The sequence below is a fragment of the Diplotaxodon limnothrissa genome, linkage group LG6, assembly GCF_057381915.1.
Source record: "Diplotaxodon limnothrissa isolate DT_005_m linkage group LG6, D_limnothrissa_male_GT1.1, whole genome shotgun sequence".
NCBI lineage: Eukaryota > Metazoa > Chordata > Actinopteri > Cichliformes > Cichlidae > Diplotaxodon > Diplotaxodon limnothrissa.
In genome coordinates this window covers 23,148,166-23,165,457 of record NC_140601.1, presented here as the reverse complement: position 1 = coordinate 23,165,457, position 17,292 = coordinate 23,148,166, and the positions used below count along the sequence as shown (strand labels likewise).

The 17,292-nt window shown below is 40.7% G+C and overlaps 1 protein-coding gene across 3 annotated transcripts in view; it reads right to left on the bottom strand.

Moving 5' to 3' along the window:
• The window catches only part of dlc1 (DLC1 Rho GTPase activating protein), a 92,809-nt gene that overhangs the window by 42,918 nt on the left and 32,599 nt on the right, over nt 1–17,292 (bottom strand). The gene's annotated exons all lie outside the window — the stretch shown is intronic.

The following is a 17,292-nucleotide window of genomic DNA, read 5'->3' as shown; positions in this document are numbered from 1 at the left end:
GACTTCCTGTTCACATAGTCTCCTTCATTTACTGAAGGAGCAATGATTGGAATGTGAGTGCCATCTATACAGCCAATCACGCCTGGGAACCGTGAGAATAAATGTAAAATTTAAGTAGTAGTTCAAGTATCACCACATCATGAATTAAGTTTCGTTCATCCTGCTACCTGCAATTTTGTGGCATCCCTCTTTGATAAATCTTGTGGGTCTATGACCGGGGAACACCACAAACGAGTACAGGAGACGTTTCAGTGCAACTGTAACATTCCTGACTGCCCGACAGACGGTAGCCTTGGAAACGTGCTCAGCGTAACCAATATTATACAGAAAGCTCCCGTTTGCAAAAAACCGAAGTGCGATACAAATAATATGTACAGAACTGAGAGAATGTCCGTGATGTGTCACATGAGCAATATTAGGCCTGAGGATGTTATTCAAATAAATTATAGATTGTGCTGAAAAACGGTAACGTTCACACAGGAAATCATCAGGAAATGATAAAATGTCCAAACGCGCTCTAATCACTCTCTCCCGGCGGAGAGCTCTGCGGAGAATTTGGGCTTCAACATCTACTGGCTCTTCAAGGAAGGGGCACGCCATGTCTGACACTTCCTACAGTCAGGTTTCTGACAAAGAGGCGGAGAAGGTCAGGGTTAGTTGAAGTAAACCTGCTAGGGGGCAGGTTAGCTTCACGGAGTGTGTCGTCATAGTAACTCACTCAGAATTAATCTAAACTCGCTTTGTGAAACCGAAAACCCAGAGTTTTCGTTAACTCAGGGTATACTTACTCAGAGTTTGCACTAAACCGGCTTCCTGAAATAGGGCCCAGTACACTAACGTATAGAACGATGGGACACAATCAGTGACAACAATTGAGCCAAGCCTAATAAACTGGGAGAGGACAAAGTGATTTACTGACATGAAGGCACAGGGGATTTTACATTAAAACATATACATGTAAATATGAAGTAATAATACGAGGGGGAGGTTAATGGATGTAGTGAGGGAGTGAATGAGGGATGGTGCAACAGAAGAGGATACAGAGGAGGCAGATGATCCACTTTGGCGACTCCAAAACTGAGTAGCTGACATAAAAGGAAGAAAGACACTTGCAGCCTCAGAAACCATCCATCCATCCATCCATCCATCCAGCCATCCATCCATCCAGCAGCCAACCAGCAGCCATCCATCCATCCATCCATCCATCCATCCATCCAGCCAGCCAGCCAGCCAGCCAGCCAGCCATCCATCCATCCATCCATCCATCCATCCATCCATCCATCCATCCATCCATCCAGCCAGCCAGCCAGCCAGCCATCCATCCAGCCAGCCAGCCAGCCATCCATCCATCCATCCATCCATCCATCCATCCATCCATCCATCCATCCAGCAGCCATCCATCCATCCATCCATCCATCCATCCATCCATCCAGCCAGCCAGCCAGCCAGCCAGCCAGCAGCCATCCAGCATCCATCCATCCATCCATCCATCCATCCATCCATCCATCCATCCAGCAGCCAGCCAGCTATCCATTTTACAATTCAAGGTCTGGGGTGGCTGGAGCCTATCCTAGGTATACATACAATAGGCAAGCTAAAAAGAAGTGTCAAACTCTGATAGAGGTGATATATGCATTAAAGTAGATGGTATGAAAAACAGCACGACAATCTCAAACCTCGTCCATGAAACTCAGACAAGGTGCATTTTTTTTAAAAAAGGCAAAATATTTGGAATGCATAGACCTAGCATAAGGCTTTAGACACACATAACGCATTAAAGGTGTTACATTTTATAATCCACAGAAAGCTTGTAACACATTTTTTGAAAACTTGGTAGTACCAAGGTGGAAACTCAAACTTTTACAGCCCACTGCCCACAGAAGCTGGAGAAAAACAGACTTTTCGGCAAATTTAATTCATTTCACTTTCTCCTTTAATGAGGGAAACACACTGAACTGAAAGTGTGGTGTTTACTACACAAAACAAAAATCATGCAGCAATGGGAAAAGGTTGATTACGAGGCTGAAGGAAAATACAGTGTGTCCCTGGCATGTGTCCCATAGTCATGTCTAGTCAGGAATGACTGTAATCTTATATAGCAAACATACTTACGCTAACGCGGTAAAAGGGTCCGTGCATGCTTTTGCGTATTCCCTCAATTACTCACACACTTACACACCCACAAAAACAAACTGTTTTTATGGCTCTTTCAGGAGGTTCAAACATAGCACATATCCCTCAAGAGACACACGTGGGATTTAATAGAACCTCTTCCACTGAGATCACAGGAAAGGAAAGTAGTGTTGGCCTACTTTTCTTCATCTTCATGAAGGATGAAAAACACGCAGAGAAGTAGACAGCGGAGTGCACTTGATAAAATAATAAAGCCGTGCTATTTATAGTCACAAATGAGCAGCTTGACCTAAATGTCACAGCAAATGCTCAAATGTGACGTCTGAAACTGGTGGGTGCCCAGAAGGAACATCACAAGCCATTCTGCAGAATGCACGAATGGACGACCACAAGACAAATCACCAGAGGAGCATCTGCTGCGGCAAATTAACGATACAAAGAAAACCTTAGTGGAGAGTTTTGTCCTGAAGCCACTTTGACATCAAGATGGGAGTAGAAAAGGTCAACTTTAGAAACAAGGACCTCTATTAGAGTTGTAGCCAGGCTCGAAACCCTAAAAGATGCACGCAGCTGTGATGTCAGCCATTGGTCTGTTGACTTCTATTTTAAAGCCTTAAGATTAGGCTCAGCATTTGCCTTTCTTTTGGAATCAAGTGATCATATTCACAAACAGGGTCAAGTGATCCAGTTCAGTGATGTCAACCAGGTGAAGTGAAGCCTAGAAGCTGAGACTGGTTGGAAAACACCTCAAAGAGGCCACACCCCTCACAAAGCAAAGTCATAAGCCTTAATACAAGCTGAACACACCTACACAGGTATACTTGTAAACATAGCTTTTCTGGGTGTTTTTGTCTTTTGTCCTCTCGTAAATGGCTTTTCAGATCACTGAAAATGGAGCTTCTGAAAAGTTCCTTGACAATTTTAAGAAACTGTCAAAGCTGTGCAACTTAACCTCCTTTGTTGATGTCAGACTGTGAACTCCTTGATTGTCTGTAGGCTTCTGATTGGCCAAGATGAGATGTGACAACCTGCACAAAACCGTCTGGTACATTTTCATTGCAAATTTGAGTAACAGAAAATGAGTATACTTATACTTAGTATAAAAACCATAACTATGTAACACATCATATGTAGATCCCATATCAAATTAACAACTTTAAAACGAGATGGGACAGTAATCATAAGCTTTTCTTTTCCAGTTTATAAAATCTGTGCATTAAACATACTTTTCTTTCTCCGGGAAATACAGAAAACTTACATTTAGCTCACATGTACATATTGTGACAAACTGCAGAGAAACAATTAGTGTGACTGGTTGGTTTGTTGAGCTATTAGAAAAGTTGCACTTGAAATGACCTGCCACTTAAAAAAAAACCTTACTCCATTCATGCTTGCTCATCTTCAGTAGAGCTAGCTAGATGCTGAAAACGCGACTATTTACACGCACAATGAACGCATCACTGACGTGAGAAGACAACGGAGATGTGCTAAAGGTGTAAACAGCCGTGGGATGTCATTATTTTCTCATGACTGATCAAATAACTGGCTATCAGTGCCAGGTTACAGCACATGGCTAAATAAACCAGTGGACAACAGTCTGCCAATCACACTTGAATACTCATTAGTTGAAGGTGCAGGAACGCTGCTCTTGATCGGCTACCATTAGCCATTTGAAACGTGCTATAGACAAGTGTTGCGAAGACAAAAAAGTACAAGCTGCAACCCAACAAATAGTTCAGAATAACAACATAAAAGCAACAGCAAGGTGAACATGGTGAACAAAGTAGTGTGTGATACAAGCTTTTTCAGTCCCAGCAGTTAAAATGGACTTTGTCGAGAAAACACACAGAGTGATTTTGTCTTGTTTATCTGCAGCTAAAACAGCCGCTAAATTTTCCATTCTTGCTGTGAATGTATGTTGTTGAAGCTAATTTGTTACACAGTTGCCTTGTCGGTTTTCATTCAAAGAGGTCTATGCTGATGTCACAGTGGTGCACCCATTCTGACTTCCTCTTTGGGCGTCCTTCAGGCGTGAAATGACTCTGTTGGGTCCCTGTAGAGCCACAATAGGTCCAGAACATCTGTGTGGTTTAACAGTAGACAGAGTCTGAGCAGACCGGAACATGTCTATGGGCACCCCACTGACCCACCCTTCAGACCCATACAAAAGCCTGGCTGCCACTTAACAATCACACATGGACAAGCAGGGGCACAAAGACGCTCCCATATTGAAACACTAGCACTTAAATGCACTAATTCCTAACAGATAATTTTCAAAGTAACATGTCATGACCTTGATGTCTCTGTTTTGGCAGTGGTGAAAAATTTTAAGTAACATTATTCTTAGCAAGTGCTGCAGAGTTATTGGTTTCCCCAGTCCTTCATCACGCCCACACCACTTTGGTCCAGATGGTTATGTGTCAGCACCTCGTCAGCTTCACGTGGCACAAAGCAGGTTTTTGTCTCTGTGTGCTTCTGGTACAAGATGGACCCACTTATATAGTTCAAAATGGATGGAGCGGTAATGCAGATTTGGAAGTGCAGTTATTTTTGGTTTGTTCATTTTGGCGTTGAATTATGGCTCCACAAAGACTCGGCACAAGCAAACACAGTCTGTGCTTTTTTATAATTAATAAAGCTGGTGAAGCTGCACACACATAACGGCTGCTGTACTCATTTAAAATTTCACTAGTTCGCAAGATCTTAACAAGGGACACTGTAGTCACGCCAAATAACTTATTTACTATGCAAAAACCCCAAACATATATGTAATATTCATGGAAAAATGTGGCTCTTTTGGATAGACTCAAATATGAAATAAAAAGTTAGGAATAGGTTACACTATATTATACGGTTACTGGGACCTTAAAAGTCAAGGCTCGGACAAGAAGTTGAATTCTTTCATGAAGATATAGATAAAAGTTAAGCTAATTTCAACACGGCAACCGATTTAAGAGGTTGCTGTGAATAACAGTGCCTTAGTCTTGTAGTAATATTAAAGAAATTGCTGAAATGCTCTAAAATAACCAACTTAATACACCTGTTGCCTCCCTTCATAAATAGATTTATTGATCAAGATCTGGTTCTTATGCAACAGTATTACCCTATGAGCATTACAGTAGAGATAAAGTAGTTAGACCTCTATGGTAGCTGTCCAAACATGGTGCAAATGTAGAGCAGAAATAAGCAATCCATGATTACATCTCAGAAATGGCACAATGTTAAAAATGAGGTTCAACACAAAATGTGAATTTTGTCTAAATACAGCCTTCAGAGAAACTTCAGGTCACATGCATTGTTTTAGTGCACAGTTAGCATATGTATAGATGACACCTTTGTTAGGCTGATAAGAATTAAATTCAGCAAGATTTGATTTAAAAAGAAAAAAAAGGAATGTCAGACTGGCGACATGCGGGTGTACTGCGTCTCTCGCCTTTGACTGAGAAAACATTCGAATGGCTTTTGTCTGCAGCCTCATTGGTTTACTATCTGCTGACTTTCATGGTTAAATTTCATACCTGTGGCCTAAATGTTGCATTCATTGCTTCTTAAAGAAACGCTGTACTGAAAAAGTAGGCAGATTTAAGTTGGTCTTGAGAATAAATAGCTTGAGGAAGCGGTGATCTTTTTGCTTACGTCTCCAGTAGACAGTGTGTACAAAGACTGGACTAGAAGCTGGGCTTTGTCAGTGGATGAACTCTGCAGTTGAGTACATCTTTCTCCTTTCAGCTGTAAACACACTTAAATATGTGATGTAAGTGTAAGGATGACAAGGGTGGGAAATGTCAACAAGGCTATTGAGTTTCAGGACGTGTGATACTGTGCAGAAGTGAGATCCTTGAGGATCATACTGTCGGTGTTTGTTAGAAAATGCACATGCGTCATCAAGGTTTACAGACCAAAATCAAGTCATTGTCATGAGTTAATGTAAATAAATATCATCTTACCCATCTTTTGTCCTCTAGAGGTCAATTTAGATGAGAAATCATTTTACAAGGGACTAAAAAGAGTCTTGTTGAAATGCTGTCATCTCCCACAGCAAGAGAAAATGTTGGACTCACACATAAAGATTATAGAAAACTTTCATTAAAGCTTCATTAAGGGGCTGAAGACGTGTTAAGCCTGTTTGGTTCCAAACACACTAAGGCACAACTATGAATGTTTCGGTTCAGAACAACATGTTCCTGCACACTAATGTCATGAATGACATCACGCACAGTCAAAAGTTAATTACATACACATTTGCTGTTGAAAGCCTTAAAACTGAGCTTAAATCTTGAGGAAGTGACGTGTATTGAAAAAACAAAAGGGAGAAATTAGTGTCACAACAGGAGAGCTGTAATTAGATCCTGTCATAATTCTTTAGCCTACTTCTCTAGTCTTCTCTCTTTCATGTAAGATAGTGATCTATGCTGCAGTGTGAGACATATCTGGAAGTGTTTGTCGATGGATATTTATTACCTGGTGCTCTTTACTTCTACTGAGGTTAGGTCCACAGGGCACTCACCTCTGGATTGATGGGGATTTTGTGTGACCCCCTTTGAAAAGGCACATCCAACAACCGAGCTGAGTTGCAAAGAACACAGATTTTAAACATGACGCAAGGACATAATGTGGCCTTAAATAAAGATACCTTTTTCTTAAAAGCACTTTGAAAAGACCTGAACTTGTAGTGGATGTCAGCCATCTGGGGCCAGCATTCCTAAAGAGCATCTCTGTAAATGCACTCTCTGTGCTGCTGCTTTTATATGATCAGGGACTATTTGTATTATTTAAAAGCAAGCTTACCAGAGACCTGGAAGTCTATTCTAATGGACTCAGTCCTATGTGTGCATAACCAACTCATTAGTTATACATGGGCCAAACCTGGTCACTAGAGAGACAGAGTAGGTATGACAGCAACACTGCTCTCTTTAAAAAGAAAGCGTCAGCCATGTTCACGAACATCTACCAAAAACGAGAAAGCTCTAAACATGACACAAACCCGTCAAAACAATCCGAACTGCTTGTTTCCTTCTCTGAGCTTCAGTACCCCACCCATCCATTAAATCCCAGTCAGCTGTTGTTCTATTGATCTGTTTGTCAGAAATACAGCTGACTTTACAGAAGCCTGGCCATAAATCCTGCCTCCTCTCTGAGACAATGACAATGCATTTTTGTCATAATGTTGCGCATCATCTTAGAGATGATAAACTACACGTGTATGTTTTGTATCTAAACATTCATATATGCAAACCGTTAAGAGGAAAGTAACGAGAAGAAAGGATGTGCACACTGAACCAGCAACAACACGAACATGCTTTTGCCACTCACCTGCCAGACGAGCCTCTCGAGCGGGCTTGCTGAGCATATCTAGGGCTTTGGAGGTAGAGGACCTGATGTGGTCACTGAAGGACCTCTGCAGTAGCAGCAGCCTCATGGAGCGAGACATGGTGATCCACCTAAGCTTACCAATGTCAGACTCCCACTCTATCTGCACACTTATTCCTGACTAAGTTGTCTTTTGTGCATTTCCCTCTCGTCAGTTAATTGGATAATATCTATCTGGAATAGCTTAAACATCACTATCATCAGTGCTCAAATATCCAAGCGTAATCTGACTAGTTTCTGCATCTACCTGGTTTTGAGCTATCTTCTGCATTGGGCTGCTTCTCCTTCTCCTTCTGTTCTGTTCGAGTCTGGACTGTACACTCCCGTCTGCTGCAGCAGGCATCAGTGCGGTAACTGCTGGGACACATCCAGCCAGTGCTGCAATGCTCTCATATTCTATTCTGCCAGAGTGTGTGTATGTGTGTGTGTGTGTGTAGTGCTGTGTGTTAAGGTGAGTAAGTGCTTTCTGACAGAAGCTTCATCCCTCTCTGTGAATAAATGAGTGGGTCACAGTCACGACTTGCATTTTATCCTGTATGTCTCTCTATTTTTGCCTCTTAACTGTTCCACCTTCCTTCACATCCAGTCTATTTACACCTGCCCTTCCCTGTCTAGACACAAGGAGCATCAATGCCTGTTATATAATGTATTTCCAAGCCAGCATGCTTGTTCTGAAGTTCCACCTGCCCTCACCTTAAAGAAATAATACGAAATGGAAGTGACGGCAATGAAGGGGTGCAGGATAACATCTAGATCCACTCAGAGAGGACAAAATGTTAGAAGCAATTAAAGAGTGAAAAAAAGTGAGTTTAACTTGCTTTGACCACAAAAACTTCTGTCATTCCCAACAGTCAATAATCACTTTCCTAAGCCAATCCTGTGTTAAACCGTCCGACTCATAGCATGACTTACTGTAAATATATTATGGACAGACGAGAACATACAGTGAACACATACAAACACACACGTCCATAAACACAAGCTCAAGTAAATTCTATTAGTTATTGAGAAACACACATGCACTGCTGATTCTTACATAACCAAACTTAAGCTTCTGAAATGGCCAAAAACAGCATAATACAATCCGTTACTACTTGTACCACCGCGGTGTTGATCGGATAATCATGATTTGGCTTCTATTTAGCAAGTACAACTCTCTGAGATCAGCGAGGAAGCTTAAGCATTGGCTGAATTTAAAAAAAGAAGCTGTAGTAACATTTCGAAAACTTTAAACTGATTTTTGTACTCTTTTATTTTTTGGTGTTGATTTGGTGTCACATTGCAAAGGTGGGGCTACACAAGCTACTTTAAGCCTTTGAAAGATAAAATCTAAATAGGAATGTGCCTTTCAGTCAAATAAAAGTTTGTTATTACATTTTAAATGGTTTTAATATTTCATGCAAATTTAATAAAATGCTGTAAAGACAAAGAAAACACAAACTTGCACGAGAGCTACGCTGTGTTTTTAATGTTAATGCTTAGTACTCTATTTTTACATTAAAAAAGGCTCATATTGTTACCTGTATGTGAAATGGTAACTTCTTTTTAATTGAATGCTTTTAGATTCACCAATTTGCATAAACTGCAATTGTAAATTCACCAATCAATAAACTAAGGGCTGTGGTTCAAAAGGTGGAGGGTCATTCACTAATTAGAAGGTTAGTAGTTTGGTACCTGGCTCCTCTACTCTCTATTTGCCCTTGGGCAAAATACTAAATCCCAAATGACCTCCTATGCATCCATTAGCATGCTTGCTAGGAAACTGGGAAATACTTGCAGTATTTGTTATGACCACCTTTATTCTTCAACCTATCTTTCTTGTAATCTTTTCAGGAACAGTTCTCCAGATTTCTTTCTTTCTGAGATCATTGTCATGCTGACAAATCGAGCTGTTGCCAATCAGATGTTTTCCAGATGGTACTGTGTTATAGATTAAAATCATAATGTGGTTTTCTGTGTTCATAATCCCATAACTTTTAAAAAGACTTGCAATAACATTGTCACGATCCTGGGTCTTATGACCCAGTGTTTTGAGTTTTAGTTCATTTTGATGTTTTAGTTTATGTAAGCCCTTCAGGTTCCTAAGTTCATTTGTTATCATGCTTAAGTGTTTCTAGTTCTTATTATTTTCCCCTCGTGTTTCCAACTATGGTAAATCTCCCCTGCTTTTCATGTGTTTCATGTCTGTGTCTTACATTGTGAAGTTTGGGTTGTCATGTCTACGTCTCATTATGTTTCCTGTTTTATTGTGAAGAGGTCTGGTGTTTCTGTGTTAATCGTGTTCAGTTTTACTCTTCCCCTGTGGCGTTGTTATGTTCATGTTGATCTACTGTTCCTTTCTGTTCCATGTTTCAGATCCCTATGTTCTGTCTCCCCCAGTCTGTTAAGTTCACATGTCTTGAGTTCCGTCAGTGTGTTTCCTGTTTTACTTTCACAGTCTGTTCTATGTTAATGTTTCTAGTTTTGCTTCCCTTGCCTCGTCCTGCTTAATTACTCTCAGCTGTGCTCTCCTCCTGTGGCTCATTCCCCCTCGTTATCCCTCAGTGTATTTAAGCCCCATGTTTCTCTTTGTCAGTGTTGTGTCCTCCATCATAGCTGTGTGATTTTTCCCTGTGGCTCCTTGTGCTTTAGTTTTTCCAGTTTAGTTTATTTTGTATTGTTTTTCGTGTCCCACTCCACGCCAGCAATAAAGCTGTGTTTTTTGAGTTTACCTTTTGTCTCTGTGAGTTTGCGTTTGGGTCCTACTTTTGCCTGCACACAGCCGTACTGTGACAAACATTGGCTAAAATGCAGCTCCAAACTACGACAGGCTTCGCCATGTTTTACAGATGGCTGCAGAGGCTCTGTTGTACCTCTCTCCTGACCTCACCTGTTGTTGTGATAAAGATTTGTTTCAAAGACTTGGATGTATCACTACATAAAAACTGTTGCCACTGGTTTTCAGTCCAGTTCTTGTGTCATATGTCATACCTGAGTCAAAGTTGTGCTTGAATGACTCATAAGTCAGTATTTAGTGAGATAACTGTGTTTTCCAGCTACAACAGGACATTATTTTCAGTACAAAGGCAAGCAACAAGCTAGTGATTGCAATGGAGAATTTAGCAGCTAAAGCGCAACATATTTTCTTCAGAAGATAATGAAAAGACAAGACAAACAGTGATTGTTTGACCAGAAAGAAGACTGCAGAAAAATATATTATAAGGTGATAATAATTTCATTTGCATTCAGTTTGTTATGCTGCCCCCAAATAATCATCCAACCAGAAAAAAAGTTAATATCTCACAGTTTACTGAACTTAAAAACACTCTATCGTCTTTTAGACCCAACAGTCTCATACTCGTGTGTGTGTGTGTGTGTGTGTGTGTGTGACTATTTGTGTTCTGCTAAACTGCATTTTGTTACATTTCACACTAAGCTCACACTTGAGAAAGATCAGCCAGTCATGCTGATTGCTCCAGCAAGTGAAGGTAATGCTTAGGCTAATTGCAGTTTCAAGATAGCATTGTGCTCATCACGGCCAGTTGACTTTATGGTCTCCCGGGGTTTGCTGAGACTCATAACGTTGGATTGTTGCATCTTAACCTTTTCACAACCTTTTAGTTCATGCTCCCACAACTGTGGACTGATGTCCTGGACAACCTAATAAATAAGGATTAGGGCGTGATAAAGAAAAAGAAACTATGGAAGTATCAGAGTTTCCGTTCCTCCTTCACACACTGGTTTGACTCACATGACATGAGTTGTTGTTTTCAGGCGAGTGCGCTTGTGTGCGTACACCAGGACACAAACAGAAACCCTCTGGGTCAGTGTGTGTGTATCACAACATATTGGTGGACTTTCCCTCTCTGTCTCCAGTATACCTGTGATAGGGGGCAATACGCAGACTGTAACCTGGATATGAGGGTAAATATGCTGAAGCAGAAAACAATGCAAGTCTCACACCTCAGGAAGGAAAGCACTGCCAAATGCCTCCTTTGTCAAACAAGTGTACAGCCTGCCAGGAGTGTGCACGAATACCAGAATCCACAGAATACAGTCTGGAGAGGGTTACATGCCAACATACTGACCCAGATATGGAGACAGGGGTGTTGTGCTTTGGGAAGACTTCAAACAGTGCATAGGAACAGTATGCCAGGGTCTTCCATCAAAATGTCTATGAAAAACAATGCGCCCATTGCAGAAAAGCCAAAGATGTGTTATGTGTGTGTGTGTGTGTGGCACAGTGTGACTGTAATTGTGTGCAAGTTCCTTTGATGTGACCACCCACTTGATTTCTTAAGCTTGATTTAGACTTCTGTGATAAACCTACATCCTAACTTACATAGTAACCGGAAACTTCTTTTGTCCCCACATTGCAAACTTCCACGGCATTCTAGTCATTGTGCTACGCGTTGACCTGACGTGTAGATACAATTTTCAGGAGGTGCTCGTCAGTTTACGCAGAACTTTGCTGCGTAGGGTTAAAATGGAGTTCCAGTTATGGCGTAGGTTATGATGTAGATGCAGAACTATACACTCCCTCACATGCTAGCTACCAGTTAATTCAAGGTATAAAAATGAAGTTTCTGAAATCACGGAAAAAAAAAACCCCAGACATCTTAAGATATATAAAGGAAAAAAATCCACCGACTGAGTGAGAATCTGAGTGAACCTCAGTCTCTCTCCCTGACAACCAAACAAGGGGAATAAACCAGCCAGGGAGTGACAGAGCCTGCTGAGCCAGGACTGATTCATTAGCCTCGGGACAGCATTGGCATGCTACACCATCATCACTGGGGAGATTTACAACCTCCTGGCTATGGATGAAAATTCCTCCAGGATTATTTAAGATAAAGAATATATTTAAGAGGATATACACCTCTTTGAAAATGATAATAAAGAGAATAGGGAGTGACATATCCAGAATGGCATCAATTGGTTACTTAGTTACCTCCCAACTTATCCATGTTTCTTATTTGAAGCAAAAACCAAAAAATATTTATTTCATGTGATGAAAGCCTTTGCAAAAAATATTCTCACATCCGATGTCTAAAACTAACTTTTTGGTTTCCTGACCAAGAGACAGACAAGCCAATCCACTGGCTAAGCATCGCAGAGATCAAATTTACATACATACATTTACATAGATATTTAGGTAATAATTATGTATGCAACCTTAAAGACATGGTCATTATTTGAAACAAATTATGAACAAACAGAAGGACCTGTATAATTCATATAAATCTACTTTGCTATTAAATGTATTCAAGAATGAAACCAACTTGATGGTTTTGTTAAACATGTGATGTTTATCGACCTTCTATACACTCTCTGCAGTTACCCTGTTCCATTTACTCACCTTTGTGGTGGACAACCTCAGAGAATTACCCGCCAAATGGAAATTTTTACCCACATTACACCTGTTACCCGCCCTTCACACAGGGAGGTAGAAGGTAAGTGCCAGAAAGGTCAGAGTGTTTTTTAAACCACAACAGAACTTATTACCTCAACCTTAACCTAATGTCATGAGTTTCTATAAATGGTGACATTAAAAATAAAATACAACCAATATCAAAAAGGTTTCTTTATGCAAAAAGACTAAAAAAAGACAATTTTCTTTTACGTCACAACAGCAGGTAGCTCCAAATGTTTGATTTTGCTGATGTTTTTTTCCTGATGCAACCCCAAAGGGATTTGTGTCTCTGACTGGGATCAAGCCTAAACCCATTACCAAAAAACTAAAATAAAAAATCAGTGACAAATATAAATTTCTCACCATCCATGTAGAACATTTACTCGGCAGCTTCCATGATAGTCTTCTTCTTCTACATACGTTGCATGTATTGTGGGTACTGAATCAATAGCTGTTGAACAGCTATAATAAGACTGATGACGCAAGGCCTCTTTCACCTCTTCTGGCTTATTTCTATAGAACAGGGGAGACTTTTGTTGTTGTAGGTTCGGGAGTTTCAGGAGGAGTTCCTGTTGTAAATTCCCCTTCATGTGTGGTTTCCTTTTCACAGTAAAGGAGATGGATGCCCAAAGAAAGAGCTCTCAAAATTCACAGGAGGAACACTTACTGTAATACAATATGATTCAACCAGAAATGTGAAGTAGCAGAACAGTGAAAGATCAAATGCTTCCAAACTTTTTTAAAATTCCAAACTATCCCAGATATCCTTTGACATCAAGCATGAGGAAACTGGATTATGTACATTCAAAGGGAACAGTTGTGATTTGCAGTTGTAAATCTTTCCACCTCAGACTCAAAAGTTTGAAATATAAACCAACTCAGCTGCAGTATGTTACACTACAGGTCTCCATACAGGAAGTAAAGGAGAGGGTGTCAAATGGGAGGGGAGAGGAGGGGCTGGTTGGGGGGGGGTTAGGCCATCAGAGACGGATGGGGGAGGCCAGGAATGTGACCTTGCACAAACACATTGACTCCTGTACTTGGTATGAAGTGGGGAGGGCAAAAAGTGGGATAAGGCAGACTCAATTAAAGAAGAGGAACAAGCAGCAGAAAACAAACATCAGTCATGAGCTGCTGTTGACTTGGCTCCAAATACGAAGAGCTTGTTTACATCTGTCAGAGCGCTTTCTCAGATGACAGCGCTGCCGTTAAGAGGGCACGCAGCTGCAGGAAAGAGGCAATTGTCGCAAATGAGAAAAGCAAGTTGTTCAACTCTGCTAACTGTGATGTTCTCTGAATTAAGTGGGACGCTGTGTGGGAACGTGGTCTGTTGGAGCCAAAATGATCAGTCACAAGATCTGCAGAGAAAACGTGATCCTTAAGACACCATCTGTGCTCAGAGGACTGATTTACTTGTTTGCACAGATGACTAAGTCTGTCACATATTCCTCACAGATACACCATATTTCTAAGAACTTCTACTAAAGGAAAAAAAATAGAAAAATATACTTAAATTTCTTTTTCCCCCCGTTTTATTAGATGAGTGGATCAGTTCTGTCTCTTTTACACAATAAGCCTTCTGTCTATTTATTGAGCCTTGTTCTGCTGAAGGTGTATTCCTCTTAAAAGGGAATTTTTCCTTCCCACTGTCACCAAGTGCTTGTTCACAGGGGTCACCTGCTTGGTGTGGTGTTTTTCGCTTATTGTAAAGTGTATTACTTATAATATAATAGACCACTTTGAGGCAACTGCTGTTGTGATTTGGTGGCGTATAAGTCAAACTATTAAATATAGTTAAAACATCTTTTTAGCTGCTTCTTTCAGATTCAAATCTTCACATGAATCATATTGACATTACAGATCAGAAACTATTGACTTTATCCACACGCTGATATCTTTTCACTTGACCAGACGGCTGTGCCTTCAAAAGGGAGTTTTTTTGATGTGAGATTTTCTAATGATTCATTCTGGGTTCCCCACAATTTAACGCTCAGGTCACTTCTAATAAACAATTATCTTACCATCAGCCGTAAATACCAGTAACATCACTGTAACTGGAAAGAATAGTGACTAACAGGGAAACAGGAAAAAAAAAACAGCGCCAGACAGACATGATGAGGCAAGTTATTCACAGTCGGAGCATGAAGAATCCCACTGAGGGTATCTAACCCTCCAGTTTCCTTATTCTTCTTATCGCCAACTGCTAGCCAAGACACGTAGGTCCAGGTAAAAAGCCGGGATTTGACCCTGCTATTGGTTGGATGCCCATCATTGTGTTTTATATTTGCACTGGTTTATATTTAGATCAGTTAGGCAGATCATGGTGCCTCTAAACTCAACTACAGCCAAGAAAAAAACACAGAAGACAGACCGACTTTGCTATCAGTAATCTGCAACGTGGATTTCTGACATGTTTACAACATTGCAAGTTTTCACATCAGTGAACATTCAGTTTAAGCTTGTGTGTTATTACCCTCAACAGTGTCTATTATTATCAAACTTAGTTTGGATATCAAGTTATATTGTGGATCTGGATCCCATTCAGCAAGAACCTGGATTCGTTTCATTTTGTAGGCAGCACATATTATCTTGTTTTGGCAAGACCACTGTCACTGGTTCAAATAACAGAAGCTGTTGTTTGAATCATAAACAATAAAAATGCCAACATTTAGCTTTTTTTGTTACTTTGTGCTCTATCTGCTACACTCTGTCTTCTCTGTCTTCAAAAATTAAAACACCATCATTTAGCTGTTAGCTATTTTCTCTTTAGCTTGCAAATTATGAAATATAGATAATCAAATAATTTAGGATATTGGTAAAAAAGATTTGTTTTCAGTAAGATAATTATCATTACTGTACTGGATACGGATTTAACCAAGTGCTATAATAAACAATTATGTTTTTCTGCTTTCACATTTCAGTTTCTGGTTATGACATGGAGGGCGATGTCTACGACATTTCTAAGTCATAAATTGGCAATAAAGGTTACTCCCAGATGATCCAATAGTACTGTAAGAAAAGCTTCACAGTAGCTAACCCTAGTTGTTAAACCTCACCCAGCCATACCAACTATGTGCTACCTTAACCTGCTCAAATAAAGAGCAGATAAAGGAGTGCTTGAAGTGTTCAGGCCTACAGCAGAAAGCATTAAAAATATTAAATCCTCCAATATAGGCTGTCTTTGCTGTTTTCCTTGTTGTGTTTTTACTCCACGAGGCAAGTCTGTCAGCTTCCTATCTTTTATCCAAGAAAAAGTTGCCTCTGAAGATAAACAGAGGCTTTTTTTGTTTAACAAAAATTGCCTCTTTGTTATAGTAATAATACATTTGTGGTAATGAATAAATAAATGAATAAATCTGAGTGTATTCTTAGTTTCAGCAGCATAACATACACATCGCATCTCTCACCTCATCATGACTGTCCTTATCCTCCAATGGTATGTGGTATGTCTTGTGTCTTTTCTTGCTATTACAGTTAACTGGTACTTTGCAGGCCCTGTAAAATCAGGCAATAACCAGCAGGACAGGAGCTGTAGCTCTGCAGAGCAACAGACACATGGTCTTTGTGCGCAGCCAAGCCATAACACTGGCTAAGGTACATCCAGTGCCACAGGCAGGTCATCAACCGTGCCATTAGGGAGCATGGACTGTGGAAACGTCTTGTTGATCACTAGTGAGCTTCTGTTGTTGCACACATAGTAAAATTAACCATGAATGAGCTGTCTTTCATAGCAGTGCAGCAGGAGCCTTCAGGGCATGGCGTGTGATGTAACACTGTCAGAAATGTGTCATTCCAAGAGGCCTTAAATGCTGGCGATACAGAGAGGGCTTTGAAGTGCCACAATGAACACTGGGCCTTGTGCACCCCCCCCCCCCAAAAAAACAAAACAAAACAAAAAACCTCCCATTGTAACCCCATCCTCCCCCTCCATCCACATCCACGGGCCCTATCACACAGACGCAAAGATTGAGGTTACATAACTAGCTTACAGGGGGTCAGAGTGATTTAATTTAAGAAAAATGAAGAACAGACTTTGACCCCATTGAAGCTGCCAAAGTACTTTTTTTCCCCAAGCTTTAACTTAGAATGCAGGTAGCACTCACATATGCACAGCATGCACACACACACAGACACAAGGACATATTTGGGACATTTTCCATTCAATAGTGGTATTAATTAGAGAGAGAAAGGGACAGACAGAGCAAGCCTGAGTGAGGACTCTCATCAGGCTTTGAGACAGCAGGGGGCAATATGAAAGCCTCATCTCCTACGTCGAACCACCTCTCCGGTATTGTTTACCAGCATACTGACGACATGGGGGGGTGGGGGGGGGGGGGGGGGGTGTTTAATGAACACTGCTCCCCTGCCGTCTGTCTGCAAGTAGGTCTGTACATCCA